General features: G+C 44.2%; 1 protein-coding gene across 5 annotated transcripts in view; it reads right to left on the bottom strand.

Moving 5' to 3' along the window:
• Positions 1 to 27,193, bottom strand: part of LOC127043697 (poly(rC)-binding protein 3-like) — a 751,631-nt gene that overhangs the window by 310,454 nt on the left and 413,984 nt on the right. The window contains exon 1 of one of the 5 annotated variants that reach the window (XM_050937758.1): positions 8,355 to 8,374. The exons of the other annotated variants lie outside the window; for them this stretch is intronic. The gene's annotated coding sequence lies outside the window, so the exon portion shown is untranslated. Of the gene's footprint in view, positions 1 to 8,354; positions 8,375 to 27,193 lie in introns of those variants that run through there. 5 annotated transcript variants of the gene reach the window in all.

Raw genomic sequence — 27,193 nt, 5'->3', positions numbered from 1 at the left:
GCCGTGCTGGTTGCACCAGTAGCAGAAGCGCTTCCATTTCGCGAGGTAGGTTGAACGCGTGGAAGGCTTTCTGCTGCCCAGCAACACTTGTTGTACTGCTGCGGAACAGCGCAACTCCAATTGGCTTAACCAGCCAGGAGCCATGCAGTCAGATGGAGGGACTGTAGGTCCGGATGGTGCATCCTGCCGAAATCCTGCGTGATCAGATCCAGCCAAGGAGGCAGGGGAATTGGGACTGCCAGGGACAGGTCGAGCAGCATGGTGTACCAGGGCTGCCGCGACCAAGCCGGAGCGATCAGGATGAGGCAGGCTCTGTCTCTCCGGATCTTGATCAGGACTCGGTGGACGAGAGGAAAGGGTGGAAAAGCGTAACAAAGACGTCCCGTCCACGGGATCAGGAACGCATCTGACAGGGAGCCCAGGGAGCGACCCTGTAGAGAGCAGAACACCTGGCATTTCCTGTTCGATCTGGAGGCGAACAGGTCTATTCGGGAAAACCCCTACCTCCGGAAAACCGAATAAAGGATGTCTGGACGGATGGACCATTCGTGGGATAGAAAGGACCTGCTCAGGTGATCCGTGAGGGTGTTCCGTACTCCCGGGAAAAAGGAGGCCACTAGATGAATAGAGTGGGCTATACAAAAGTCCCACAGGCGTATTGCTTCCTGACACAGCGGGGAGGACCGAGTCCCGCCCTGCTTGTTGATGTGATACATGGCCGTTGTGTTGTCTGCGAACACCACAACACAACGGCCATGTAAATGGCGTTGAAACGTTTGGCATGCCAATCGGACTGCCCGCAGCTCGCGCACATTGATGTGGAGCGTTAGCTCCTTTGGCGACCAGCGACCCTGTGTGCGCAGGGTCCCCAGGTGTGCACCCCAGCCTAGCGATGATGCGTCCGTTGTCAGGGACACGGAGGGCTGGGGGGCGTGAAATGGTAGGCCCGCACACACTTTGGAGGACGCCGTCCACCAGCCAAGGGAGCCTAGAATAGTCGGTGGAATCGTTATGATTGTGTCTATGGCGTCCCTGCCTGGCTGATAGACCAACGCGAGCCACGTCTGCAGCGGGCACATGCGCAGTCTTGCATGCCTCGTGACGAAGGTGCATGTGGCCATGTGCCCCAGGAGAGCGAGGCAAGTTCGAGCAGACGTGGTCGGAAAGGCTTGTAGACCTTTGACCAGGGAAACTATGGCTTGGAACTGGTGCAGGGGTAGACTGGCTGTCGCAAGGCTGGAGTCCAGCATTGCCCCGATGAACTCTATCCTCTGTGTAGGCACCAGAGTGGACTTGTCTGGGTTGATGGTCAAGCCTAGACTCACAAACAGCTCCCTGATGATGGCGACGTGGCCGATCACCTGCGCCTCCGAAGTGCCTCAGATAAGCCAGTCGTCGAGGTAAGGGAAGACGTGAATACGACGACGGCGCAGGGAAGCAGCGATGACCGCCATACATTTGGTGAATACCCGAGGGGCTGAGGTGAGACCAAAGGGGAGGACAGTAAATTGGTAGTGATCCTGATTTACCACAAAGCGTAGATACCTCCTGTGCGGAGGAAAAATTGCAATGTGGAAGTATGCGTCCTTCATGTCGAGAGCGGCGTACCAATCTCTGGGATCCAGGGAAGGAATGATGGTTCCTAAGGATACCATGCGGAACTTGAACTTCTTGATGAATTTGTTCAGTCCTCGCAGGTCCAGGATGGGTCGGAGGCCCCCTTTTGACTTGGGGATTAAGAAATACCGGGAATAAAAGCCCTTGCCCCTTAACTCCTTCGGCACCTCCTCTATAGCTCCGATGAAGAGGAGCTTGTGAACCTCCTGGATGATAAGTTGCTCATGAGAGGGATCCCTGAAGAGGGGCGAGGAGGGAGGATGGGAGGGGGGTGGAGAAATAAACTGAAGACAGTATCCAAACTCCACCATGCGCAGGACCCAACGATCCGAGGTCAGTTGGGACCACGCCTGCAGGAAGGGGTGGAGGCGGTTGAGAAAATGAGGAGGATCCAGGGAGGGGATTGGTATACTGCTCTCGGGCGCACCCTCAAAAGTTTGCTTTGGGTCCCTGCGGTGGTTTGGCGGACCCAGAATTGTTACTCCCTTGAGGACCCGACTGACGTCTGTGGTTCGGGCGGCCTCGTCTCCAGGTAAAATCCTGTCTGGGTCGAGGCGGGGGGTAAGGACGCTGAGGGTGTGGGCGGAATGGCCGTCTCTGAGTCTGGGGTGTGTGCATTCCCAGTGAACGCATGATAACCCGGTTATCCTTCAGACTCTGTAGCCTGGAATCTGTTTTCTCAAAGAAAAGACCCTGCCCGTTGAATGGCAGGTCTTGGATCGTATACTGCAACTCGGGCGGTAGTCCGGAAGCCTGAAGCCAAGATATTCGATGCATGGCTACACCAGATGCCAGCGTTCTGGCTGCCGAATCTGCGGCATCTAAGGACGCTTGCAGTGTGGTCCTGGCGACCCTCTTCCCCTCTTCCAGGAGAGCTGAAAATTCCTGGTGTGAGTCCTGGGGAATTAATTCAGTGAACTTGCCGACAGCCTCCCAGGTATTGTGGCTGCATCGGCTCAAGAGGGCCTGCTGGTTTGCCACACGGAGCTGAAGGCCTCCCACAGAGTAAATCTTGCGGCCCAGCAAGTCCATGCGCCTGGCTTCTCTGGATTTTGGCACAGGAGCTTGCTGGCCATGGCGCTCCCGCTCGTTGACTGATTGTACCACCAACGAGCAGGGGGCGGGGTGTACGTAGAGGTACTCATACCCCTTGGATGGCACCATATATTTTCTTTCCACTCCGCGGTCTGTGGGTGGAATGGAGGCCAGAGACTGCCATATGATGTCCGCCTTTGCTTGGATGGATTTGATGAAGGGGAGGGCCACCCTGGTCGGCGCTTCTGCGGAAAGTATGCTGACCACCGGGTCCTCCACTTCAGGAACTTCCTCTACAGGAAGGTTTATATTTTGGGCAAAGCACCGCAGAAGGTCCTGATGTGCCCGGAGATCAATTGGCGGGGGCCCCGACGATGATGTGCCCGCTACCGCCTCATCTGGGGAAGAGGAAGAAGATAACCCAGGGAGGAGTGGTTCTTGTACGGAAGCCTCATCCTGAGGGACCTCTGTCTCTGGGACATCCTGCTGTGCCAGGGGATGTGCAAGGTCTTCCTCCGTACCCGAGGGGGAGGCTGGCTGACTGTGGCCTCTGGTGCACGGTGCTCCGAATGGCTGGAGCGTGCTGGGACCAATGGTTCGCCCTGGGCTTGGTGGTATGCCCAAGGCGTCCAAAAGGACCATTGCGGTGGTCCATGGTCCAGGTGGGCCTGTGCATCAGAACCCCCGTAGGAGGCGCTGTCCACATGTGGAGAGGTGGACGAGTGACGTGAAGGCCACGGAGGAGCTGACGATGACTGTGCCAGGCCTCTGCGCCCATAGATTTCGCCTCTGCGCGGTGCCGATGAGCGGTACCGGGAGTCGTGGCGGTATCTCGATTGGGACCGGGACCTGCTACCAGCTCGGTGCCGGGAGGTCGACCGGTGCCGTGTGCTGTCGTGCCGGGAACGGCTACAATAGGAGCGTCGGTGCCGCGATCTGGACCGGTGCCAGGAGTAGTACGACGGCGACCGGGATCTCGAGCGGTGCCGCGAGTACGATCGGTGCCGCGGGGAACGGTACCGGGACTGCGAGCGGCACCGGGATCTTGATCGACGATGCTGAGAGTAGTCCCTCGATCTGGAGCGGGACCGACGGTGCTCGGTAGTGCCTGGCGAACGCGGCCGCACCATGGTGGGCTTGCCCATCGACTGAATAAGCCACACCGGCGGTGCTGGGGGTTGGGGCAGTTCAGGCTCTGTGAGAGCGATGAGGTCGCGTGCCACGGAGAAGGTCTCCGGCGTGAGGGCACGACGAGCTCAACTGCAGGTCATGCTGGGGAGCTGAGAGGCACCAGACTCAACGGCTCCTGAGGAGCTGGAATCGACGGTGCGACAATGCTCGGTGCCGCGGCAGATGACGGTGCCGGGCGGTCCGGTTTGGGAGCACGCTCCGACTGCGGTGCAGTTGTAAGTGCCGCAGGAGTCCTGTGCTTCTTGCTCCTCGGGGAGAGGGAGCGGTGCCGGCTGGGGTGTTGGGCCGGTGCCGGGCGGGAAAGCGAAGCCTTTGTCGGTGCCGGGTGGTCCGGAGCGGAGGAAACGCTTGGTCCCGGTGCCGGAGTCGGTGTTGACGATGGGGGAGTCAGCGCTGCCTCCATCAAGAGCTGCTTTAAGCGACTGTCCCGCTCTTTCTTTGTCCAGGCTTTAAACACCTTGCAGATCCGGCACTTGTCCGCAAGGTGGGACTCGCCTAGGCACCTCAGACAGGAGTCGTGCGGATCTCCTGTGGGCATCGGCCGATGATAGGCCGCACAAGGTTTGAAGCCCGGTGAACCGGGCATGGGCCCGGGTACCGGGGGGAGGAAAAGGGGCGAACCCCCGATCCTCTATAACTATATACAGAACTAAAAATTACTAATTTTAACACTAACTATAACTATAACTACAATAAAAGAACTATATACACGATACTACACAGGAGTGAAATGCTAGGGAGGTGGAGAACAGCTAGCCGTGCTCCACAGTTCCAACGACTGACACGGGCGGTAAGAAGGAACTGAGGAGCGGGCGGGCCAGCAGGGGTATATATCAGGCGCCATACCGGCGCCACTCCAGGGGGCGACCTGCCGGCCCACCGTGTGTTGCTAGGGTAAAAAGTCTCCGATGAACATGCACGCGGCGCGCGCACACCTAATTGGAATGGATATGAGCAAGCACTCGAAGAAGAAACGGTAGATTTGAGGCTACCTAGAAATGAACAAATTAAGAATTGCTTCAACAAGTTAGAGGTCTTCAAGTCAGCAATGGCTGATGAAATACCTAAGGAAATGGCTGAAGAGACCTCTGAGTCATCAGTGATTATCTCTGAGAACTCACGGAGGATGGGAAAGATCCCAGAGGACTGCAAAAGGGCAAATATAGTATTTCTCAATAAAAAAGGGGAATAAAGATAACCCAGGGAATTATAGACTTGTCAGCTTAACTTTGTTTATTTGCTCCATTATTTTTTCCAGGTACCAATCAGTTTGTAAGCACCTAGAAGATAAGGTGATAAGCAACAATCAACATGGATTTGTCAAGAACAACATGCCAAACCAACCTAACGTCCCTCTTGGACAGGGTAATAAGCTTTATGGATGTGGGGGAAGCAGTACATTTGATACAACTGGACTTTAGTAAGTCTTCTGATACAGTCTCACATGATCTTCTCATAAGCAAACCCAGAGAAATACAGTCTAGATGAACTAACTATAAGGTAGATGCTGAACTGGTTGGAAAAGCACACTCAGAATAATCAGTGGTTCCCAGTCAAGCTGGAAGGGCATATCAAGTGGGGTCCCTCAGGGATCTGTCCTGGATCCAGTTCTATTCATTATCTTCATAAATAATTTGGAGAATGGCACAGAGGATACACTAGGGTGACCAGACAGCAAATGTGAAAAATCAGGACGGGTGGGGGGTAATGGGAGCCTATATAAGAAAAAGACCCAAAAATTGGGACTGTCCCTATAAAATCAGGGCATCTGGTCACCCTAGGATACACTGACAAAGTTTATGGATGATACCAAGCTGGGATGGGTTGCAAGAGTTTTGGAGGACAGGATTAGAATTCAAAATGATCTTGACAAACTGGAGAAATGGTGTGAAATAAATAGGATGAAATTCAATAAGGACAAATGCAAAGTACTGCACTTACAATGGAATAATCAATTGCACAAACACAAAGTGAGAAATGACTGCCTAGGACAGAGCACTGCAGAAAAAGGTTGTGGGGTCATAGTGGATCACAAACTAAATGAGAGTCAACAATGGAATATTGTTACAAAGAAGTGAACACCGTTCTAGGATGCATTAGCAGGAGTGTTGTCAGCAAGACTTGAGAAGTAATTGTTCCACTCTACTCAGCACTGATAAGGCCTCACAGTAGTATTGTGTGCAGTTCTAAGCACTACACTTTGGAAAATATGTGGACAAATTGGAGAAAGTCCAGAGGAGAGCAACAAGAATGATTAAAGGTCTAGAAAACATGGCCTACGAGGAAAGATTGAAAAAACTTGGGTTTGTATGGTCTGGGGAAGTGAAGACTGAGGGCAGGACATGATAACAGTTTTCAAGTAAATAAAAAGGTTGTTATGAAGAGAAGGGCGATAAGTTATTCTCCTTATCTACCAAGGCCAGGACAAGAAACAATCAGCTTAAATTGCAGCAAGGGAGATTTAGGTTGGACATTAGGAAAAACTTCCTAACTATAAAGGTGGTTAAGCACTGGAACATATTACCTAGGGAAGTTGTGGCATCTCTGCCACTGGAGGTTTTCAAGAAAAAGTTAAAGAAATGCCTGTCAGGGATGGTCTAAATAATACTTAGTCCTACCTCAATGCAGGGGACTGAACTAGATGATCTACTGAGGTCCCTTCCAGTCCTACATTTCTATAACCGATCAGCATGATAGGCAGTGGTCTCTGCACACCAGCAGCCTAACTGTTGTCATTTTTTTTTTTGCATGGATCACAGTGAAGGAGAGTTTTGAGTAGGGTTTTGAAAATGGATAATGAGGTAGCTTTGGGGACATTTACGTGGAATTGCTTCCAAGCATGAGGAGCAACTTGGGAGAAAGCATGAAAATGTTTATTTGAAAATTTAACAAATGGATGATAGAGGCTGGAATCCTGGATCACTTAGAGGTGAGATTTGACGTATTGATAGCAAACAAGAGATGCAAGGTTGTGCCCTTGGCTGTGAAGGGACTAGAAAGTGAAGACAAGCAGCTTGTTTTGTACAATAGAGAAGGCAGAGCCAGTAGAGGGATTCAAAGAGAGGGGTAACATGGTCCAAATAGGCTCAGAGGATGATCTTTCAGCAGTGTTCCGAGTGGGGCAAGATTGCATTTGTCTAGGCCAGAAAGCAGGATGCTACAGTAATTGAGATGCAACGTGATAAAAGCTTGGTCAGGGGTTTTAGCTTGGGGATGGAATTAGAAAGGCTGCATCTTAGAGATGTTACGCAGAAAGAATCAGCAAGATTTAGACATAGCCTGAATGTCAGGATCTAGAGCAGGGGTCTCAAACTCCTGGCCTGTGGGCCATCTGCGGCCCATGAGCCTCCCCAATATGGCCTGCAGGGCTCCAGCAGTTCTGGGGCTGGGTCTCTCCCTTGGCTCCACCTGCCGCCCCCAGGCACTCCCCTGTCAGTGCAGTGGAGCTGAGTGGTGTCTGCTTGCTTGCTCCAATGGCTGCCAGCCCCTCCCTGTGGCCCAGGGGCGGGGTGTGGCAGGGCTGTGCCTCTGTGTGCTGCCCCCGCCCTGAGTGCCCCCATGGCCAATGGCATACTGCGGGGGTGGTGCCTGGGGACAGAAGCACGCAAAGGCACCCCCTAACCCCCCACCTTGGAGCCCCAGGTAAGGGCCACACCCCTGACCCTCTCCTAGAGCATGCACTCCCACCCCCTCCCGCCCTCAAACTCCCTCCTAGAGCCTGCACCCCTCCCCACACACCCCCAGCCCCCAAACTCCCTCCCAGAGCCTGCACCCCAGACTCCCTCCCCCATCCAAACTCCCCCCCAGAGCCCAACCTCTCATCCCTTCTGCACCCAAACTCTCTCTCAGAGCCTGCACCCCAATCCAATACCCCAGACCTCCTCCCCCACCCAAATTCCATCCCAGAGACTTAGGCAGGTGGGGGTGGAGTTTTGGGGGGGTGGGTTCTGGGCAACATGAGTGACATTGACCCACCAGGAGGATGAGAGGACTGGCACTGGCCCTAAGGTAAATTGAGTTTGAGACCCCTGATCTAGAGAGAGATCTGAATTGAAGATGATCCTCAGGCAGTGGGCCTGAGTGACACAATGACTGTGTATTTGGAATACTACCTTAAACTTAGAAACAAATAACAAAAGTATTAAAATACCTGTTAGTTGGCCCAGTGCTTAAATACCATCGTAAAGAGCTGCTATATGAAAGACCTGGCCCCACTGAAGTCAATAGCAAAACTTCCTTTGATGTCAATGGGGGCAGGACTTCACCTGTGGACATTTCCCTGGAAATACAATTGGCTGTGTCGTCAAGGATAGAATGTGAATCTCACCACTGAAGTAATGCTCCGTACTGACAGATTCACGGGAAGTAAGGGCTGGATGTGGTACTGCGATAGCAGACAGAAAAACTGAGGTAGGAAGGGAGTAAATAAATGAAAACAGAATAAAAGAAAGGGTAGCTCTGCAACTCTTAGAGAACCCCCCTCCAAAAATCCCCCAACCTAAAACACTTACCATCATCCCATTTCTATGCTTTAGTCCCTCTGGTAATTTAATAGCATAGCTCTGCCACCTTCCAGACAATAGATCCATGCAGGTACAGCTCAGCAGTTCCAGTAATCCAAAGTGTCTAGGTTCCTGATTCAGCAACACGTTTGACCATGTGTCTAACTTGAAGCATGTGACTACTTTTAGTAAAGTCAATCAGTTAAAATTAGGCATGTGCTTAACTCCACTGCTGAATTAGGGCCTGAGATCACATTCTGGTAGGAGGCCTGTGAGCTGGTGTGCCAATGCACCAGCACCCCCTTTGTTCAGAAGGATTGTTGCACAGAGTTTGCGTGGTCTCGTGGGGCAGCCAGTCATCTCCTCTTGCCTGAGTCCCATTCTGGGCTGTGAAGGGTGTTAGTTTCAGTCCTGCTGGGGTGTAAGTGTTTTCCCTTATACTTGGGGTGGTCAGCTGGGCCTGTTCTTCAGGGGGTCTGGAAGCCTCTTTGGTCCTTAAGTCTCTGTTGAAGGATTGATAGGGAAACCCACCCATCCACTCAGTTGGGTTCCAGCTCAGAGCCCTTTTGCGAGGCAGGTGGAATCAGGTCTCCACAACTCCTCCCTCTGTGCCCTGTGATCCTTCCTACCTTCTTTGGTTCTTTAGGATTCTCCAGCCTGCAGATCTGGTCATTCTTTCTTTGGGGTGTAGCCTCTGTGGGGCTTCTCACCAGTTTGTTGGCAGGACTTTGCTTCTCCAGCTTGCTTGCTCCTCTGACAGCCACCTCACTCTCTGCTTCTCAGCAATTTATTCTCCCAGCTGCAGTGAGGCTGCTAGTCATTGCTGTCTGTTGCTGCATTAACTCCTTGGCTGCCAGGCCAGTAAGGGTCTCTATACCTCATGACAGGGCTCCAAATCATTAGCAGCTGTAGGAGCACCTGCCTTTCCTGCAACAATCTGGCAGTAACAGCAGAGCCCTGAGTGGCAATTAAAACAAATGGTCTTCATTAATTAATGCATATGATGTTACCAAAAGAAGAATCACAATGACCAATCTAAAATTTTGCCTCAGTGCCATTATTGATTAAATGTCTGCTCTAGAATGAAGAGATATCTTAGAACATTCAGGTGTCTTGCCTGGAGCGACCATCAGGTTGCTCCTCAGGAAAGCCTTTCATGGGGAAAAAACAGGAAACCTTCCAGCTCCACCAACCCCCTTGCCCACAAGTCCTTAGAAAAGAAGCACTACAAATAAATGTGGTATCACGTGTATTGTGTGGAAATAGGAATGATCAAAAACCTATGTCTGAGTAGATCTAATCTTAATAAAAATAGGCGTGACAACTCTAATTTGAACATACTGCTGGTTTGAGAGGGAAGGAAGATATTAAAGAAGAGAATGAAGCATTGGATTTCCCCTTATTGTGTACTAGCTTTCCAAAAAGCAAAATTATTATTCAGTTTCTTTGCATCCTCACATGAAGACATTGATGAGTTCTTGTGTAGTAATGAGTAATATCACACATTTCTTAACCTAACCACCCTGTAAGGCCTTGCCTAAACTACAGACTACAACTACAAATTACTTTTACCTAAACTTGCATTTAAAAAGGATGCCTCTAAATCACTAAAAGGACAAATCTAGCAGTATAAGATGAATGGCACTAGACATGTGACTTTAAGTGAAAAAAGTACATAAGGTGACTTCTTTGTAAAGTGCTTGTGTCCTGAACAGCTGTTTTCCCCACAATGTCCCGAAAATCTTTTCCAGCAATTGATTTACAGTGACTAAACAAACCAACTGACACAGATAAGGATGAATGCTTTCTAGTTAGGTGATCATCCATAGCCGACATACAGAAATAAAGGTTTTGAACAGGTTTGGCATTATCAAAAAGAGATAATAATTGACCAGGCTTTGCTTCATGTTTTCTCTTCTTTATGGCAGTGGTAAAAAGAACTTACAATGTCAGAGAGGTTTCTCTAAACAAAAACAGATCAAATATATCAGGATTCAATTTTACTATAACATAAATTACTTTCACACTCTCTCTTTTTTCTGTTAAGAAAGACATATCAGAACAAAGATTGCTCAAGTTATTCATACAACTAGTCCTACTGCTTCCAATTTAAGATAAAGAAACCTTTGCCATTGTTTTTAAAACATATAGTATCTCATCCTAAAATAACAGAACGAGTAAGATTCGGCCCATAATTCAATGGTCCATATTTCGATGACAATGGCAGTATAAACCGAGAAGTGAATTAATTCTCAGCCTAAGACTCTCATATCTATGCTTCACTTTCAGTCAAAGCTCTTAAGCTTTGTCTTCACTAGGAAAAAAGTTGTGTTCTTAACTTGAGTTATCTTACGCAAGGTAAAATCCTAATAAAGACAAGATTGCTTGTAGAGTTTACATGAGTTATGAAGTCCAGGTAAACTAGAGGGAAGCCTAGCGTTCATGTTGACCTCCTATATGTTGAGACATGTCCATTTAATATTTTCATTAAGAGTTCTTACTATTAGTCAGATCCTGCAAATATTCATCTGCAGGACATATTGCAACTTCATCTACTCTATGCTCTGCGATTGGAAAAGTAACCCAGCCACACTTGCCAGCCAAGATTTATGCTGACACTGCCATCTCCAAGTGTGAAAAATAGATCTCACACAACCAGGTTGGATCTCTTCCTGCAGTTACTGTGTATCTTTTTTTATAATTGTGTTTCACAATGTAGTGAAATAGGAAATGAATTTGAATACATGTTAAGAATAACACTACAGTAGAATCTCAGAGTTACGAATTAACTTGTCAACCACACACCTCATTTGGAACAGGAAGTTTGCAATCAGGCAGCAGCAGCAGAGAGAGAAAGCAAATACAGCACTGTACTGAGATAACGAACTATTAAAAATAAGGGGAAAGTTTAAAAAAGATTGGACAAGGTAAGCAAACCTGTTTCTGTGCTTGTCATAAACAGATAGCTAAGGGTTAATGTCTCTTTCACCTGAAAAAAAAAAGTATCCTGAAACACCTGACCAGAGGACCAATCAGGAAACCAGACTTTTTTCAACTCTGGGTGGAGGGAAGTTTGTGTCTGAGTTCTTTGTCTTCTGCCTGAATCTCTCTCAGCTAGAGAAGGATTTTTTCTATTTCCTGCTTTCTAATCTTCTGTTTCCCAGTTGTGAGTACAAAGTTGGTTTTTTTCTTTTGTATTTACATGTCTATAGTTGCTGGAGTGCTTTGAATTGTATTCTTTTTGAATAAGGCTGTTTATTCAATATTCTTTTAAGCAAATGACCCTGTATTTGTCACCTTAATACAGAGAGACCATTTTTATGTATTTTTCTTTCTTTTTATATAAAGCTTTCTTTTTAAGACCTGTTGGAGTTTTCCTTTAGTGGGAAACTTCAGGAAATTGAGTCTGCAGCTTACCAAGGAATTGGTGGGAGGAAGAAGTCAGGGGGAAATCTGGGTGTGTTAGATTTACTAGCCGACTTTGCATTCCCTCTGGTGAAGAGGGAAGTGCTTTTTGTTCCAGGACTGGAATTAGAGAGGGTGGACTCCCTCTGCTTAGATTCACGGAGTTGCTTCTGTGTATCTCTCCAGGAGCACCTGGAGGGGGGAAGGGAAAAGATTTATTTCCCTTTGTTGTGAGACTCAAGGGATTTGGGTCTTGGGGTCCCCAGGGAAGGTTTTTGGGGGGACCAGAGTGCCCCAAAACACTCTAATTTTTTGGGTGGTGGCAGCTTACCAGGTCCAAGCTGGTAACTAAGCTTGGAGGTTTTCATCCTAACCCCCATATTTTGGACGCTAAGGTCCAGATCTGGGACTAGGTTACTGACAGTGCTTGTTTCATTTAAATTAAGATGTTTAAAAGCAGCATTTTTTTTTCTGCATAGTAAAATTTCAAAGCTGATTTAAGTCAATGTTCAGTTGTAAACTTTTGAAAGAACAACCATTATGTTTTGTACAGAGTTACGAACAACCTTTATTCCCGAAGTGTTTGTAACTCTGAGGTTCTACTGTACTTCCATATCAAAGTATATCAAGAGTTATTGAATGTCACTTTGTCTATAATATAACTCAGGACCACCTGAAAGGTATCTGTTAATGCTGCATTACAATTTTCTATTTGTTCATGGTCAGTGGGTCAATGCATCATGAGTATTAGTAATGTGTATCCTGACTCACTATCGCTAAAAGTGTGATGTTTCTTAATACTTTCATTTTAGTTGTCTTTGGAGTCTGGGGACACATGGGGATAAATTCTGTTCCCTTTCCTTGAGACATGGGAGTTATGCTTTAGTAAGGACCTCAGAATTTGGCACATGCTACTGATTTACACCCTGGGTAACCTTACAGATGTTTACAAGACTATGTGAAGTGCAAGTCAGCACAAAATGTGGCCCATGTGACATATGTTGTCCTACGCTTTCATGTGACTGACAGCCTGGAAAACATCAGAGTACTGAAGGACAACACTTCTACAGTTCAGAAGTATTTATTTAATCAACCCACTTTCCTCTCTTTCACTATGATGTTTTATTTTTCAAGATTAAGACAGCTGTGGTTTCCCACATACAAATAGTACAGTCCTATGGAGAAGGGCAGTTAAACAGCTGGTGCTTTGTGATTTCTGACATCCCAGGTCTAATTTAAAAAAGCCACTTTCTTCATGGCTTAGAGAAAAAAGTGAGGATTCTAAGCAGCAGCACTGGGAACTTTAGGTGTTTAATATTTTATAGGATGGTTGATTTTTATTAGCCTGCTTGTTTAAACCAGTAGGTTTGTATATCTTTTTAGCCAGAGGACCAAACATATTATCGCAAAAAGGTGAAGATGCAATAATTACTATGGTGAAATTTCTCTGCACTGTTCTGAACCAAGTTTGTGTTAGTGCAAGATGATGCTGATCTTACAGTAGTTGGAATGAGTTGGACTACACGAGGCAGGCGCACAGAATTCTTTTGCAGATAGGCTTGTGACATACGCTTCCAACTTCAGATTTTGTCATTACAGCTTTACATGTGTGAAATGGTGTGGGAAAGTACGCACAACCTTGACAATTCTGGCTTGTGGAGAGAAGGCAGGGGTTGATGGAGCCACCCACAGAAAGTCAGAGAGACATTTCTGATACATTACATACATAGACACATATAGGGATCCATACCAAAGCCAGGTTGGGTAGAAAGTAGTCAGAGGCATATGCATGCCAGTTTCACTCTCAGACACTCTGAAGTTCCTGCATTAACAGAGGCAAACTGCATGTGTGAAAACAAACAGTGTAAACCACAGCCAAAGTGTAATTAACAGTATGCTAGCAAGAAGCCTTATTATATAGTCTCGCTACACAATAAACTAGATACTTAAGCTTCCTGACCAACTTGAACCAATACCATTTGACTTACAAGTGAGCTCAAATAACCAGCACCGAGACAGAGAAACATTTTTTTTTTGTGCTATTATTATGCCTGAGGACAGGGGCGGCTCTAGGCATTTTGCTGCCCCAAGCATGGCAGGCAGTCTGCCTTGGGCGGCTTCCCTGCGGAGGGTCCGCCTGCGGGAGGTCTGCCGAAGCTGCGGGACCAGCGGACCCTCTGCAGGCAAGCCACCGAAGGCAACCTGCCTGCCGCCCGCGCGGTGACTGGCAGAGCACCCCCAGTGGCTTGCCACTCCAAGCACGTGCTTGGTGTGCTGGTGCCTGGAGCTGTCCCTGCCTGAGGAAAAACAGAAGACAGATGTGTAATTGGCTGAAAAAAAAAATCTTGAGTTAAACATTTGCTTACATTTTTCTAAAACTTTTACAACCTCAAAAACAAACACTTAACACTGGGACACTGCGCTGAAGATTACTAATGCAAGAGCCTAGGCAGATCGACAGAAAGAAGCATTTTCACTAAAACTTTTCTTTTTGAGGTTTTCACCAAGCTCTATCCATGAATACAAAGAAGACAAATTTGTAAAAAGAGATGACACATAGTAACACCAGGAGAGGCTAGCTTTCTTTCTGTATAAGGAAAGATATATTCAGTTCAACACCCTAATTTCTCATCTTCATGTTCAAGGTGAAATTTCGTCTTCTTACAGTACTTTACTAAGGGTTATTCCAGAACACCATAATTTAATCAGAGGTAGCTGATTTTAGTTTTAAGTCACAATTCTTCATTGTTGATGGTCTTAGCACTCAGGCTCAGTACTTTAGTGTAATGAATTCCAAAAATTAATCTTGGAAGCTGTTAGAGTTAAACTCCCAGTAAACAGCTTTTTTTTTTTAAATAGTCAAGTTCTATAGCATCCTGTTCCTAAAAAGACTATCAATGACCCTTCATGGCCGTGTTTCCTCTTATCATGGACACCGTACAGGGCTCTATGTAGGTTAAAGAATCTATTAGTGGGGAAGAGGTAGGCAATTGGCAGGTCATGGAGTGGGCAGGGCACAGAGCAGGGCTACATATCTTCAGGCACTCCTGCAGTAAAGCCAATGAGACTACTCATATGTAGATTTAATCACGTGCTTGTTTGCAAAATTAGGTCCTAACTATGGATTGTTACAATTCTCAGCACCTGAACATTGTAACTTTAAGTGGGTTAGCCCAGAATGATTTACTGAACACCACACCCCTGTGGCCCCCAGTTGTTCAATATGAATGGTAGCACTGCATTTGTAGTGTTACAGTTAACATTTCAGCACTCCCACAATAAACCTTATATTAAGCACTACATGTCTCTGATATAAAAATCTCTTCTGTCTCAACTGTGGTGTGGAAATACCTCCTAATGTCTGCCAGGAAGTATATTTTCTTTGTAAAAGCTGCTGGGAAGTAAGTAAGTGAGAGAGAGAGAGAGAGAGTGAGTGAGTGTGTGCATGCGCGCGTTAATTTCTGGTGTTCATATGATTTTATACTAACTTCTAGCATACAACAGCATTTATTTTAAAATTCTGAAATATTGCAGGACATTGGTCTTTAATCCAGAACAGGGTCTTTTGTTGTTCTCAAAATTCCTATTACATTTAAGTCTTTAATTCAATCACAGTAGAATCTGTTCCAGTCTTTTTAAATATGTCTAATGAAAAATCCAGATAATGGGATTCCTGTGTAACACGGGGAAAAAACTAAGATATGTGTCTCTCCCACAAATTTACAGTAGGATGCAATATAGTTGCAGTGAATATACCAAGATTTTTTGGCAGTGGCCAGTTTCCATCACAACTGATTTTGTGTAAGGAGACAATTCAATGACATACTGTACTTTAAAATTTAAAATAAAACCCAGGATACACACATGCAAACCCTACATACAAATGTTATGAGTTAACATCAAATTATGCTATGACTTAAACCTAAGAAGATGCTATAAACCTCCAATAGCTATGAATGGTAGGAAGCCTCCTTAATATTTCCTGTTATGTGTACTTACTAGTATCTAACTGTCTGCTCTGAACTTTCTTGTTTCCACTGCCATGAATTCCAATGTTAATGTTCTTCTAATTCAGCTAGGTAATGTGAATTAGATTATTAATTAGATATTGAAGGCTTGAGTGCTGTTCCCCCCTCCCCATCATTAATTGTTTTTCAAGAAAAGTACTCCTTGAAGATGATGTGCTGCTAACGCTAAGCTTTGTGAAGAAAAGCTTTCAGAACACTATACTAGTATTTAGATAAGGATAAAGTCTATTTGGCAAACTTTGGAGAACACTAGGATAAGGAAGTTATCTGCTGACCATCTGAACTACCACAGTTGACAAAATTCAAGCATTTTACACAATGTGTAGTAGTAACATAGATAGTGCTTCAACAAAATGAATAAGAATCACCTAATTCAGAATCATTTAGAAAGTTACTGTACCAGAAGCTCTCTCTAGATACAGAGGAACTTGACTTCAGGAGGTGCTCTCTTTTAAGATGTGATTAGACTCCTTAATCTTAGAAAAAGGTGAATATGTTAGTATACAAGTCTTACGTTAGATTTGTTCTAATAATTCAAGATTTGGTGAAATAATGATATAGCTATACTGGAAAACCCCCCTAGTGGAGATGCAAGAGAATTCTTTTGATGGCATAGATTATACCAGTTCCCTGAATAAAATAAACTATACCAGCAAAAGGACTTTTCTGCAATGTAACTGTGTCTACATTAGGACTTTTGCCAGCATAGCTCTGTTGGATAGGAGGATGATTTTTAAAAAAACCAAACAATATAGCTACATTGTCATAACTTGTAAGCGTAAACCAGGGTTTAGTATGGGGAAATCATCTGTATAATCTAAAACTAAACTTGATTCTGAAATAAGAAAAAAATGTGTTGATTTAGTGTAGACTTACTCATATAATAATAGGTAAAGCCTTTATTAACTCAGCATAAGAAAAAAGAAAAACACAAACAGACTCTCTGAGGTGGCTTCCCACCTCTCTTGAAAATGGCCCACAAAGACCTTCAGAAATGCACACTGCAACTCTTGGTGACAGTCTGAAAGCCTATTTGGCAGAGAAAGAAAGGGAAAAGCTGCTTATCTGTACATTTTATCTGGCCAAATTTTCAGTTTCAGCAAAACCAGTGCAAAGTGTTTCTACGGGTTCTAACAGAGTTACTCCAGATTTTACACTGGTGAGACCGATCAAAGCTTGTCCCTAGATATTACTTAAGACTTTTCTAACACTTCTAGTGCTTTAACTACACCAGTATAGTTAAAGCAGTACAACCCCCTTAGTGTGGATACAGTTATACCGGGATACACATGGGATGGGGAATAAGCCATACCGATATAAGGCACCTTTATACAGATATAACTGAGTCCACACTACTGGTTGTATCAGTATTACTTTTTCAATAAAAAGTCACCTTCCTATCCAAAATAAAGATAGTTGTACAAAAATTGTATAGACAGGCCTTAGTTAGTGACACTTTACACAGTGATCAGCCAAGCTATATTTCTATTCTGCCCAACATTGATTTTGTTTGTGAATTTCTCTTTATTTTCTAAGTCAAATCAATGTTGCATTTATTTAAAACCATTGGAAGTGGATGTAGTTATTGAATTGTGCAGGCATGCAACAGGGGAGAGGGTGCAAAGAGCCCAGGCCCAACCCCCTGGATGCAGTCCAGCCACCATTATTAATTGTTATTTATTTGTGCCACCATAGCTCCTAGGACTAGTAATAGAACAGGACCCCATTGTGCGCAGTACCCTAAAGAGCTGAAAATCTAAGTCTCTGTGTCTTCCTGAGCACTGACACAGCTCCTGGGCGTTTCAGAGAGAGAAAAACCAACCTTGCAGGTGATGAGTAAGGAAATGGCTTGTCACTCAGCCAGGACAAAATGATTTGTGATCCCTTCTTGGACCCAAGCTGATATAGGCCAATGTGGGCCAAATTACTGGTCTCCCACAAGTTATAGGGCTCAAAGCAGAAATTTAATGCAGGGAACCCTCCCCTTTTGTCCTTTTCTAATCTATTTTACAGAGCATTTAATTTACAGAGCATTTCCTCAGTATGAGCCTGGCCTATTTATAAACATGTATTTAACTTGAGTAGCTATAGAGTAAATGATACACATTTCAAACAAGTGCCTAGATGTGTATTCATTCAAGAGACTAGGCAGCATACAAATGAGCTATTCCATCGACACAGCCAAATATTTTTCAATTTTATAACCTTCCATGAATTATTTTTAAAGGGAATTTAAATATTCTTCCACCCTACTTCTCTGTAATGCTAAGATTATTACCAATACTGGAAGAGCAGGATATTCAAAGTGATGCTCTGCCCTTCACTCACTCAGTGGTGCCCTTGGTTGTGTTTAAAAAAACCCAACAAAACCGCAGGAGCTAAGGGACGGCATGTTAGTTCATTCTCTGTCATATACTTTCCTGTATGTTGTCAGCTTTCTGACAACCATACTATTATTTAAACACATCACTCTCTTGTTATAGTTAATATAAGCACAAGTCAGTCTGCCAACCTGGAACCTGATCCTACAGTTCTTACTCAGGCACAACTCCCATGAACATCAATGGGAGAACTACTTGAGGCCAAATCACCACTCCTAGGGCAGGCACAACAAATTTCTGATTGTGAAATTTCAGTGGGAACATCCTGCCCAGAGGATAAGGCCCCGAGTATAGGCAGGGGCGATGGCCCTCCTACCCCACGGATGACCTGAGATCTCAGTGGAAACCCTGTTGACCTCTGGAGAGGGTAATAACATTCACATGGAGGTCTGGAGCGTCTCCATACATCCCCACATTTCTGCCAGGGCAGCAGTTTCCTCAGGAGCCTATGCTGAGACTTTCAGAAAAAGCTATGCTCTTAATTCCTTATTTAGGCAAGTAAATAAGTGACCTGATTTTAAAAAATGCTGTGCACCCAGTAGCTCCCAGAGCTGTTGAGTGGTCAGCATTCTTTAAAATCAGGCCACTTATTTAGTTGTCTAAATAAGGATTAGAAGCATAGCTCCAGGCATTCAGTTTTGGCCCTTCTTCCCAATACTTCCCTCTGACTGCTGCTCTCAATCCATACAAAACGATATTCACTTCAATTCCATGATTCTTACTCTGACACAAGGTCTCCAATCTGCTGGCTGTTGAATTCCTGATAAGCACTAAACTATTAACCACTCAGGGCTTGTTGTCACTGCAGTTAACTTGTGTTACAGCTCAGGGGGTTACCCTGAACTCAAGTCTTGTCCACACACAAAACCCCTGAACTGCAGTGTGGTAGTGCTTATTAATTGCATTGGCTCTCCCAGGAATAGGTACAGGTCACAGCTTGAATGGGCGCAACGCGTCATCTGCCAACACAACTGCTCTGTGTAGCTGAAGTGATAATTCACAGTGTGGCTGCTCTCCTTTTGGCTAGGCTAACTCGAGAGGAGTCAGTTCAAGTTATCTACATGTGAGTTGACCCGGCAGCGAAGACAAGCCCTAAGAGGTGGCTTTCATCATCAGCCCTTCTGCTGGAAGTTTCCTACCAGGAATTCATTTCAATAATGCATTTCCTAATCACCTTTATTGTACTATTGCAAAGGGCAAACCAACCAGCCATCTGCTGCGTATATTAGAAGACCAGGCTAGCTGCTCCTTATGTAAGACAGAGTATGGTTACAACAGAGTCCTTTTGATTTCACTTGGTGTTTTATGTGCTTTGACCTCACGCATTTTGTCATTTTTACCAGAAGGAACTATTATGATGAGTGCTTTTCGTTAGCCAGTATAAATCCTTGGCAGCCTATCACCTCCGCTAGAGTAAGGCAATCAATCTGCTAGAAAATAGCTACAGTATCATGGTCTGTGAATATTTTATGGTTTACTTACTCTAATTGTTCATTTCATGCCCAAGCACTAAGGTTACACTGGTCACACCTGCTAAGCTATCTTGTCCTTTGTGATGCTAAAAGGCTGACTGCATGCTGCAATGTTCTCATATCCATAATTCAGTTAACTAGAGATAAGCTGGGACTGAAAAATAAATGAATCAACAAGCTTCCCATAGGGATGGTGCAATCAAAATGCTCACACACAACCTGCTCTCCTGTTCCCCTGAGAAAATACGTCAGGTGTTTTGGATCTTGCGATGAATGTATTATGGGTTCTCAGAACCACCCACATGCCCTGCTCAATCCATGTTTGCACTAGCTTTTATGATATATGCTGATGGTAGGCTGACAGTGAACTGGCTTTTAATGTGGGAGACTTTCAGGTTCAAACTCAAGCTACTGTCAAGGGAAGTGTTGACCGTGTAATAAAAATTAACGGTAGCAGGTCTGAGGCAGAGACGATTTTTGCAGTGTAGCACATGGTTTGTATAACAGCCAGTACAACACTGGACATTCCCACTGAATTAGTGCAAATATCATCCTAAGGATCACTGAACAGTGAATTTTCTATGTGCAACATAAGAAATACCATCACTAAATAACTGTCCATCTATGCTCCAGAAATGTGATATCCAACAGCCAAGAAATATCTCATTTCTTCCCCCTGTTGGGGCTGAGCTAGAGATTGTATATTGGATTTGCAGTGCAAGCTGGGTAATGACATTAATGTCATTAAGGTTTTTTTAATAATTCCTATAAACTACTGCACTTGAGCATCCTGCTGTATCTCTGTCTAGCTGCATTTAGAATATATTAGGTACATTTTAAAGAGGGCTAAAATAGACTAATATACTGACATAGGACTTGAGCCTATGTTAATTGAATTAAGTGTGAACAGAATCAGCCCTGACTGAGACTATAATGGCGTCATTTAAAAAAAAGTTACTGGGTCATCATAGTTGAAATGGAAAAGTCATGGAATTACAGTAAGAGAGACATTAAAAGCCTCAGGCATCTTTCCATAACAAGATAACTTATTTTTCAATTTTTCATTCAAACAAGAGAACGTGGTTTTTGTTTTACTTTTTAGGTTTATTTAAAACATAACTGACCCTTCATTTCGAGGGTTTCTTTCAGGGACAAAAGAAAATACATCATGTTTGTACTCAGTTATTTATTCATTCACATTTTTGTGGGAGCAGAGCAGTCCAAATTTGCAAACAGTATATATGGTTACAATTCCCTTTACAAACTGAGAGGGAATGAAAGAATCCTTCTAATATAAAACTTAATATTATAGCTTCAATGACAATAATAACAAGAATTAGTTGTGTTGATTGCAAGAAGTGAAGCACACCAACAGAGGCAGAGATATTCCGAAACATGAACCTAAAGGTAGGCTTCTAAAACCATATTTAGGCACTTAGATAAGTGACCTGATTTTCAAAAGTGACCTCAGTTCGATGGGAGTTGTTAGAGGCTCAGCATCTTTGGAAACCAGGCCACTTACTTAGGGTACATCTACATAGAAAACAACTGGCTTAGGTTTGTGGGACTCACACTAGGGGGCTAAAAATAACACTATAGAAATTGCTGCTCGGGCTGGAGCCTTGGTTCTGAGATCCACCACCGGGTTTCAGAGCTTGGGCTACAGCCAGAGCAGGAATGTCTACATTGCTATTTCTAGACCCATAGGTGAGCCCCCAAGCTCAACTCAGGCTCTGAGAGTTGCTTCGCCCCCCCCCTTTTTTTTTTTTTGCTGTGTAGATGTACCCTATGATAGCTAAATATGTACTCAGAAAATCTTGGGCAGAACTATTTCACAAATAAGTCTAAGATGTTCCTGGGTCTTACCCTTGGAACATATATAGTGATATATGTCTTTAGGATGACACAATGGGGAATTCTAGTAGGCAATATAAGATTACACACTTCGGTAATAGCTGCTATGGCAAAATACAAGATGAGTAGAGACTGGGAAGTATTGGTGTTGGTGCTGCTGGTTGCTCTGGTGTTTCACAGGCTGTAATTGGAATTGGAAATGCAAGGATTTGAAGTAAAGAAGGAACCCAAAAAAGACCTGGATGCCTCTTTACTAACTTCTACTATCTAATGTTCTGGTAACACAGGGATATTACAAGCTGTGTTAGTCAATACATAATGTTCTGCTCCCTGGAACAGATAATAATTGTGATGGTATTATATCAATTCAGGGCGTAGACAAAATAGGGTATGACATATTTTCTATTTCTTAGCAGCAATTCAAAGACTGTACTATAATAATCCACAATAAAACGATATTCATATTATACATTGTTCCATGTAAACTAATAAAATAAATAACACCAACAACTAACAACTGATTTTAAGTAGTTAGTGTTAATGGTCTCTCATTGTCTTATTTGCATTTAATATAGTGTTATTTGCTCCTTACTATCTCCCATATATTTTGTAAAGGAGACTACTATTTTGAGACTACTTGTTCAATTCACTTATACATACAAGACCAAACATGAATTCAAGTCTCTGTTTATATCTTTCTATGCCCATTTGTGTACAAGATATGTTGACATATCTTGTATAGTTAGCATGCAAAATAATCCCATCCAAGAATGAGTGTATACGTCTGTGATTTCAATATTCTGAGATGATACAAGGACAGTTTTTTCTAATAACTGTTTGGACATCCTTCCAAGATTACTTATTTCAAATCTTTAATTTTTTTCATACTTTCAACTGTCTCTTTCATTTCAGTCACTTTCTGATCATTTGCTGGAAATTTCTGGAGTGTCTATGTGTACCTGCCTGTTCTTTGCTATGAGGATCAGTGATGCATTTTCTTTAATGACCACCAGCAGCAGAAATCTTCAGTATGTATCATCTGGAAACAAGGTATCCGTGTAACTGACAAATCATTCTATGTAATCTGAATGCATCAGGGTGGTTTACGACCAGATCCAGCAGTAAACACCTAGTTGCCATTTACATATCCATGAAAGCACTTGTAGCTAAATACAATTGCTTATAATTCATTTTGTATTTTTGGTAACTATTCTTCTGCTGGTGAGTGACTTCCATGGGTAGTGGTTCTGCCTTCCTGGTGCAGTAATGCACCAAAGCCACTCTTGGATGTGTCAGTGCTAGAGACAGCTCTTTATTAGGATCAAAGTAAGAAAGCTTTTGACCTGGTTCCTCTGTGATATGGGTCTTTATAAGCAACATAGAAAGCCATGTCATGCTGCTTATCCCAAATTAATTCATTATCTTGCTTTAGCAGCTGTTGAAATGATGCCTCGATTTGACAAGCCTGGCGCAAACTTGGGCACATAGTTAATCATACCAAGGACCATCTTTAATGCTAAAAAGTTATGTGTCAATTCCGTATTCCCGACTGTAGTGAAATTAGCTAAATGTGTTTTAAGCACATCTGTCTCAATGTGATGTAAAATAACTTATTTCTGGAAAAAAGATCATGGTTTTATCTAGGATGCCTTTTCCCCCCCCACAAAGACTACTGTGTTACAGCATGAAGGTTTGTACCATGTTCCCCATTCAAACAACCAAATACTACTATAGGTAGTTATCAATGATGGCTTCATCTCCACTGAGCACATTATACATCACATCAACCATATGTGGTACTATGCATCATTTTCTACTGAGATAGGACAAGGAGTCTGTATGTTCAAAGTGGGTGGTCATGATGGCTGTTTAGACAGTTGTACTGCACCAAACCTTGACCTTGGTGCAATACAAAGAAAATGCAGAAGAACTGGGCACCGGTGAGCTTAGGTGTAATGTCCTCAAAGGCAAACACGGATGTTATAATATCTTAAGGATCCAGACAAACTATGAGGCAGTGCCTATGCTGATAAAGTGATTTACTTTTGCCTTTGGTTACCTGTAAGAGGTCTCTTCGGTGACGATGAAAATGTGCATTTCAGTAACTGTGGGTGAACCTTGCATCAAGTAGGCTCAACCACGGCTTCTGAAAGAGTGCTGAAGTCCAGTCCACACTTGTAATTAAACATTTTAAGTGCTGGTTTAGTTGAATGCATGGCTGATAACTGTTGTTAGCAATAGGTAAATTTCCTAGAGTAGACACAGCATTAGATCCATGTTTTACCAGGCCTGTGCCAGACTTTCTATAATGATGTTCAAAATGATTTGTACCATCTAAACTAGCAGCTAAACATTTTTCAGCATCAGCTGAGGGAGGGAGAAAGGGGCCATCTATGCAGTGTGCATTTTTTTAAAGTAGATGAGGTTTGAATTTTCGTTTTCAAGACTTTTTTCCGTTACAGCTAGTGAGTTAACCCAATGTGTTGACCTGTCACTTTAATTATGGCCTCTGAATTTAGTAGGTGACAATCCTTGCTTGAGGTGATCACAGTGTGGTATATTTTTCGGTGCACATACAATATGGGTGATTTTGTATGTAGACAAAGGGTATTCCCAGGAGAATGACACCAGACTCCTTCGAAAACATCTGTATATTCCGTCAGAATATCAAGTTTAATATTTTCAACATATAGTGTACATCTAGCAAAAACTAGATTTGCTTTTGCTATAACACATGCTTTGGATTTATCAAAATAAGTCTTTGGTACCTAGCATCCTCTTCACTGGTAATCCGTATGTTACAATCACACAGTAAGTAGCCACACTTATTCACATTTTGCTCTACAGAGACCAGAAAACATGAGTGCCACAAGTATTTCTATGTTTCTGGGAGCTGGCCAGTTTCTCAGGCCGTTCTGACTCCAAAGCCTCTCTTTCAATGATTCAGGATTGTACAGTGTATTAATAATTGCATTGTGGGGTTGGGACTGAAGGATGATTGCATGGACAGTTGTCAATAGACTAAAGCAATTTAATATAATTTAAACCGGTGTGAGTTTTAAGCATTGCAACGAGTGGGTCAAATGAGCACTTTCAGGATATATGTTTTAAAATTCAGAATGAATCCTCTGGTGGCCAAGGCCTTTGCTATCTCCCCACCCTGTTTGGAATATTATGTACCGGGGGGGGAGGGGGGACATATAATAATGGCACAGCCACTATCTAGCCCAGGGATTGGCAATCTTTGGCATGAGGCCAGCCAGGGTAAGCATCCTGGTGGGCTGGGCCAGTTTATTTGCCTGCTATGTCCGCAGTTTCGGCCAATCATGGCTCCCACTGGCTGTGGTTCGCTGCTCCAGGCCAGTACAGTCTGCAGGAAGCGGTGCGGACCAAGGGATGTGCTGGTCGCTGCTTCCCGCAGCCCCCATTGGCCTGGGACGGCAAACCGCGGCCAGTGGGAGCCACGATTGGCCAAACCTGCGGATGTGGCAGGTAAACAAACCGGCCCAGCCCACCAGGGTGCTTACCCTGGCGAGCCGTGTGCCAAAGGTTGCTGATCCCTGATCTAGTCTATGGTAAAAAATACCTGCTAGCCAGAGCTTTTCACAGCTGACTTCACACTATGGCTGTATATTCTCCCTTTGACGCAGTGTGACCTTGAATGGGATTTGAGAAGCTATTTCTTGGTGTTTGTTTAAGTGGAACCGGTGGACCACAGATACATCTGTCCTTTCCATTAGCGAAAGGACTGCAAAACCTTCATTAATTATATACCATGAATGTTAAACACTGACAGTATTAACTCACAGTAAATAAGCTACATAATTATATTCATCCTGTAGGTCAGGCCCAAGGGGATTTGTCACAGATTTCATATTAGCCTCCTCTTCTCCCCTGACAAATCTTTTCCCATATGCACACACACACACACACACACTCTGACTTCTGGTAATCCCCCTGTCAGGCAATAGCACAGCCAGATGACTACAACTGTACATAAATAGTAAAGGCTACTTCAGACTTAGAGCCTGACATAGGGTTGTGTCCATTCTAAAACTGCCTCCATGACTGTTTGGCCATGTAGGGTTTGAGAGTTTTCTTGGCTACACAATCACGGAGGCAGCACCTGGTTTCGAAGTGGAAGGTACTTTCCTGAATGTGATCACACTGGCTGGTCCCTTTCCCAGGGATACTGCCACAGGCTCAACCCTGTACAAATGGCATTTGAGATTGTTGGGGGAATCTCCAGGCAAACTGGCTTTGCTTTTTCACCCTGACAGGTTGCCATTTTGGAACTACCATCACATCTGGCAATAAGGGAAGGCAGAAGATGAAGCCCCCTGCCTTGCGGGTTGAGGAAGACCATCTATTTGTGATGATCTGCAAGAGGGTCTTTGTTTTCTACAGATTGTGATGCTGGCTGTGTTGCAGCACAAGGGAGTAAGGGGGGGCATAGGGAACCCCCTTAGCACGGGCTACTGCATCACTAGTGGCAGCACAAGACTGTGAGCAGCCTCCATATGGATGTTACTCCTGTGGATGTGGGCAAGGAATGGGCCAGCATGGCTGAACCATCACATTTGAGCAAGAGCAGAATGATGAACCAGGATCTCTACATTCCCTGTCTGTTCCTGGAGAAGTGCCACTATATGCTGCTCCGAGCATGGGGCATGAGGGAAAGCCACAACAGCTCCCTTCATGAATACATATTTTGTAATGTTTTCATGATATTAAAAAATATCCCCAAAACAATTATTTTCAAAACATGAATACCTGCTTATTAATATAAACTCTTTAAATACATTTGCACTTTGCACCTTGTATAAAATGATATACATATTCACAAATCCACTCAGTAAATTTCTTACAGTTAATGAGTGCTGCAGGATTTCCATACTCTGATAAAATATCTGTGAATACTGTTTACAGATAATGCAGTCGATATAAATACATTACAGTAAAAAAAAGTAAAATAAATGTCAACTAATTATGGTAAATAATAAACCCCAAGAAAACCTAGTATGCACAGGGAATGGTTGTTACATTACCAGCGGCACAGCAAATATCTAAATCAGTGGTACTGCAAAGTATTACTTTGTTCTACACACATTGGCAGCTAAAGATAATAACCAGATTATAATTTTGCTGAACTGAATATCCAGATTTAGCTGTTGGCAGGCACCTGTGGTGCTCGAGATGGATTATATACAGCAAGCCAGCACAGGCAGCTCCCTGGGAAACTCCCACTATTTCATTTTGAGAAGTACCTTAAACCATCCCAGCCTAGAAATCTGCTTCCCCCATGAACTTTCACACACCTTTGAGCTCTCTCTCTCTTTAAATCCAGAGTATATGGGGCTAAATTCTGGTCTGGTACACAAGTGAAAACCCAGAGAAATTCTACTGACATCAACAAAGTTATTTCAAGTTTATATCTGTGTTAGGAAGATCATAATGTGACCTACCTCTAGAGCCCTATACTTCAGACTTCCACCAGCACTAGGGATTTGTCCTGCTTTGAGCAGGGGGTTGGACTAGATGACCTCCTGAGGTCCCTTCCAACCCTGATATTCTATGATTCATAGCTATGTCAATCAGGGGTGTGAAGAGGTACGATTCCTGACCAACACTGCTGTGTCGGCAGAAGCCCCTAACGTAGATGCATATGTACTGGCAAAGCTGTGCTTTTAGTGGTATACCTTGTTTCA

The sequence above is a fragment of the Gopherus flavomarginatus genome, chromosome 2 (assembly GCF_025201925.1).
Source record: "Gopherus flavomarginatus isolate rGopFla2 chromosome 2, rGopFla2.mat.asm, whole genome shotgun sequence".
NCBI lineage: Eukaryota > Metazoa > Chordata > Testudines > Testudinidae > Gopherus > Gopherus flavomarginatus.
The sequence above is the reverse complement of the archived record's forward strand: the minus strand, read 5'-3'. Positions and strand labels throughout refer to the sequence as shown.